At 47.1% G+C, this 5273-nt stretch overlaps 1 protein-coding gene across 6 annotated transcripts in view; it reads right to left on the bottom strand.

Annotated features, from left to right (window-relative positions):
- DNAI1 (dynein axonemal intermediate chain 1) overlaps positions 1-5273 on the bottom strand; it is a 151123-nt gene that overhangs the window by 27945 nt on the left and 117905 nt on the right. The window lies entirely within an intron of this gene.

Genomic DNA, 5273 nt, shown 5'->3' with positions numbered 1-5273 from the left:
CTGGGGGGGAAAAAGGCAAAGAACACAGAAGGGATTGATCAGGCAAGAATATCCCTCAGCGGCAGAATGACAGCTGGAGAAATCAGAGAGAAAGGGTCCCACGGAAAGGCAGCCTCAGCACACAATTACCATCTGCGCAGTCTGGGCCTTTGTCCTCTTTTAAGTAACCAGTGTGCAGAAGCTGCCTGCCGCTTTTGTGGGACTGACCCTCTCCTGGCAGGGACTCATGGAATAAGGACCGTTCCCTGCTGTCAGTGCAAGCTCTTTCCAAGACACTTGGCAAGGCTCCAGCTGATCTGGACTGGAGAAGGCTCAGAGCCAGCATTGCTAACCCCACAGATCTTAATCTCCCTTCTCAGTGCTGCAAGTAATGAGACAACCAGGTGTTAAATCAGGGTCTGACACAGATTGATGCACAAAGCAGGGAATGCTGTCAGAAATACTTAATACCCCTTATTGCAGAGCTTTCCAACGTTTCCAGCTTAATAATAACATTAAAGACTCAAACCAGTAATTAACAGGGAAGTGATGGGAACATGGACAGTATGATTAACGGTGTACCCTGGGGTAAAGCCAGGGAAGCACAGGCAAATGCACAGCACAGGACAGCTTGGTGCTGGCAGCCCACTCAGTCCAGCTATTCCAGATGCTATGACTGCACACATGTCCTTCTCCCACAGCACTGTGAGAAGAACCAGGTAAAGACTGGCCAAATGGGAAAGGTAAGGATGGAGGGAGACAGACCTGATGCCCTGCTCAGGTGGGATTCCCACTGGCATGGACTTCAGAGCTATGGCACTGATACAGACCTGCCACATCTCCAACTGCATGATAATGCACATTTCATTATGACTCCAGAGGGAACAGTGGTAGTTACTCAAGAGAACGTGTTAACTTTTTCTCCCAATAATTGCAATTAGCCCCTGTCATTAATACAGTCTGCAAATGATAATAAAACATGATATCCTTCTCTTTCCCAGTGCTGAAGTGAGCAGTCTCCAGCATGCTGGACTCCCACCTTGAATCCACTGTGGAGACTTTCAGCTTTACGTTTCTTTTCCCATTTCTGTCTTCAGAAAAACTAAGGAAGGGGATACTTTATGTTAATAAGTACAGTGGGAATATGGGGAAAATTAGGACTGAACTACTTGTACATCTCCTGCCAGCTGTGTCTTGTTTACCAGCACTTAGGAGACAAATGAGACATATTATTTCAACATTGTGCTATGCTCACAATTTGAATCTAGGAATTATCTGAAATTGGACAATGTTACCCTATATACAAAGAGTGTATCAAATCAGTACATGCACTTTCCCATCATACACCAATGGGGTTGATGTATTTCACCTGAATCCATGATGAAAGAGTTGGGCAATGTGCAAGTACTCATCCCAGGCAGTCTCTGGAGCTGATGTTTCTTCATAGCACTCAGCATCTAGCAATTTGTGATGTCCTTGGTCTGGGCAGGAGAATCATGGAAAGGTTTTACAGATGCAGAAAAGATGAGGAAGACTCCCTACAGACTGAAGTAAAATAAGACTTTTCCAGATTGAGAAAAGCTTGAAAAGTGGGCAGGGTTCTCAAACATATTTTGAAGAAATCCATGACAGTATAATTCAAGAAGGGAATCCAAATCATCAGTCACAGATGAGGATCTGTACTTGGGAGAGTCCTTCCCCCGTCAGCAGGAGCATAGGTGGAAAAAAAGATTTCATCTGCTCAAAAATTAAATTCTGAATCTAACACTTGAGGTCCCTCAGTCCAGCCAAGGTAATCCCAATTTCCTACCTGTAGGCATAAATAAAGGTGACTGTCCTGGCTTGTACTTTACACCTGCTGTCTTGCTATCTCTGAAAATCTGTCTTACTGAAGATCTCTGAAAATGATGTCTTACTATCTCTTTCAAGCATATCTGCCCCCCATAACCCACACTTACTGAGATTTAATTTCTTGCTTTCACAGAACACATTTTTATTCATTCAGGGGCATGATTCGCCCCCCCTCCCCCTACAATGGCACAAGCTCAGTGCTTAGTAACCTAAGAATTTGGGAAATGCCCACTGCCTGAGCAGCATGAATTAATCTAGAAAAAAAAGCAACATGGAATTAGTGGCCAGGCTTCTTTTCGGCAGCCAGGTCTGCAGTGCTGTTCTATAAGGCTGTCGGTATATCACACCTGCACGCTCTACCCAGCCCTGCACTGGAGAAAGATGGCATGTAAAGGCTCAGTGTTGGAGTGCTGAGCAATGCAAATTATTCTGAGTGAGGCTGTTTTTCAAAAATGTCACTGACAGCTCAGACAAGCACAATGTCTGGGACAAGAACTTGAAACCATCAGCAATGTGGAGAAGGTCAAAAGCAAACAAGTTTATAAATGTTCCCACTATAAAGCTTCTCTTTTATGAGCTTCTAAACAAATGGGCTTGTTTTCCTTTGCCAAGGGAATCATGGAAAAGAACAAAGTAGTTCAGTTCTTCAGCTGGAAACATCAGCTTTATATCAGCTGTCAGATGCTCCAGATGGAGGGCTGGGCTGTTGGTGTTAGGAAGGGCTTCAGAGGCTTTGATTTAGAGGCTTACAGGCACTCTCAGGAGACAGGGAAATGGGGTCAGACCAACACTGTTATTGGCACTTTGGGAGTGACTCAAAAGGGGCACAAGGCTTCCCACAACACCTGAGGCAGCTTAACAGTGCTGTACAGCAGCAGAGCTGCATGTGACCAGCACCATCTGCAGTCTCCCTGGGGTCTGGAGCAGGGCTTTCTGCCCAGAGAACGGGAGACTGAAAACCTGTAGCTCTCCCTTGAGTTTCCTAATCCCATAAACTGCCCTGCTGGCCCAGGTCCTGGGATTAAGGATTATGGAGCAGGGTCCAGATCGATCTCCCACCCCAGAGACTCACCACAGCGCACAGCTTCTCTCCATCACACTGCCCCGGTGGCCTCTAGCCCTCCAGACTACTGATCACTGCTTGTACACAAGGACAGCCTCCCAGGTCTTGCAAGATGAGCCTCCGGAGTATATGACTAAGAAAAGTGCAACCATGACCCACAGGAGTGCCACCCACCCTACATGTGAGCCAACTATCAGACTCATGGGGAGCCAGGATGACCACAGCCAGAGCCACAGCTAAACCCTCTCCATGGAGAGCTGGTGCCTCAACAGGGCACCCCTTCTTCTCAGGGCAGGCACTCATCCAGCAGCACCCAGATGAGACATTGTCAGGTAGCTGGCGCAAATGAGCACTTCTGATGAAGGCTGCTATTTCTATAACCTTCCACATGTGGTGGACAAGCAAATTGATATATTCACTGACATACAACGTGACAGGTCATCCTGGCCTCCTACAGCTCACACCGCAGGCCTGCTTCCACCTATCTGGACCCCAATGCCTTAGTACTGTAGCACCACCCCTGACTTGTATCTCCACCGACATAGCAAAGCAGTGATGCTTGTCAGATTGTGAGACTTCACAGTTCAGTAAATCCATGTGAAACATGGTAACTTGCACAGGATCACTAAAGCAGAGAGCATAACTTTGGTGGGAAGATAGCATATAGCAACACAGCTGGGACACCAGCCTGAGTTTTAATGGTAGTGAGAATTGTGTAGGAACAAAAAGCATGTCAAAGCAGTATCCTTGTCAGAGCTTATAAACCTGTGAGGGTCCCCCTGTGAATAGCCCCCTTTCCTGCCAGCTTTGCACACCACTTCTTCTCCTGCTGCCTAGGCTGGTCCCAGCACCTCCCTCCCTGCAGGTGTTGAGACCTGGGGCCTGGGGCCACCACACTCAATCACCCACATTTGTCCAAGAGCGGTTTAGAAACTACAGAGTGGAGGTTTCTGATTTTCAGGCCTCAGAAAGTGTTTCCACCATGCTGCATGTCCCCAGAGAGGGCGTTGGGGTCTCCTGACAATAAACTCGCCTTTATCAGACACCTGTAGAAGCAAATTAGGGACCTGTGGGGTCTGCAGCCCTGCTGCTTACAGACCATGGCAGACACCTTCATTCTTTCTGCTCATAAGCATTCAGACAATGGGAAAGGGCATTTCAGTTCTTTTGTTACAGTCCTTAGGAATAATGTCTAGCAGCTTCCATAGAGAAACATAAATCAGATTCCAACAACAAGAAACCTGGGGAGAGGCACAGAGAGAGAAGTAAAAGAAATTTGAAAATGTCTGAAATAGGAAAGTGCCAGAACTTTCCTCTGCCTCCCCCAGCTTAACTGCAGATCCCCAGGAAGAATAAAGCACAGGGCAGTAACCAATTACTACAACAGCCGCTTTATTTATGGTCCCTGTAAACCTGCATGCCCACCCCAAGAGGTTCAGTTGGACATGTACCACCCCTCCAGATGAAGCCCAAGCTGTTGAGCTAAGCAGTTCCTTGTAGCATGGGGATTTATGAGCTGGCATCAACAACCATCAAAAGAAACCTAGACTCACACTACCAAAGTGCTGGGCAGTCTGATGATAGATAAGTCAGGCAAGATGCTAAAAGCAAATTTCTTCTTGATGGAAGGACAGTAACTCTGCTAAGTCAGTAGCCCCTGAAAAGTAGCATTGAATTTAAGCAAATGCCCGGTTACCTCTGAGACAGGATCAGGTGAATCCCACAGCCTCTGCCTGATGCTTTATATGCAGCAAGAACATTTTTAAATTGCCATCAGGGTAATGACAGACCCTCCATGCTTCAGGTACAAGCAAGAATGGATCTAACTCTGCTGTGTTACAGTTGCAGAAGATACTTGACCTAAGTAAGCTGCTTTGATGCCTGACTCTCAAACAGCCAGAGAAGAAATCCAGCTCAGCTACACCCAGACCAACAACTCCTCTGTCTATGAATCATGCAACTATATTCCATCCTCCAAAACCCAGCGGTTTCCCACTGAGGCTCCATACAGCTGCTCTGTAAGCATGGCACAGTGCACGTCCAAGACTACTACTGTAGCTCTAGCATCAAGCCATGTTCAGAGTTTTGAAGATCTAATTTCTCTTCCTGTGCTCTGCAAACTGCACTTAACAGCCTGAAAGTCAGCCCAGGATCTCACCTGCTCAGCAGCTCCAAGGTGACTTGGACCCTTCTGTCCTTATACTCTGCTGTGACCCCCTACACCGCAGCACAGCAGCCTGGCAAGCCAAGGGAGGGAAATAAATGCCAGGGGATCTGGGGGAGATCTTGACCCTCCAAACAGAACCACCCAAAAGCAAACAACCTCTCTGCCAGCAGAACATACTACTTGACTTTTGTGGCCCATGAAGAAGAAAGCTGA

Source organism: Falco punctatus, assembly GCF_963210335.1.
Source record: "Falco punctatus genome assembly, chromosome: Z".
Classification (NCBI taxonomy): Eukaryota; Metazoa; Chordata; class Aves; order Falconiformes; family Falconidae; genus Falco; species Falco punctatus.
The sequence above is the reverse complement of the archived record's forward strand: the minus strand, read 5'-3'. Positions and strand labels throughout refer to the sequence as shown.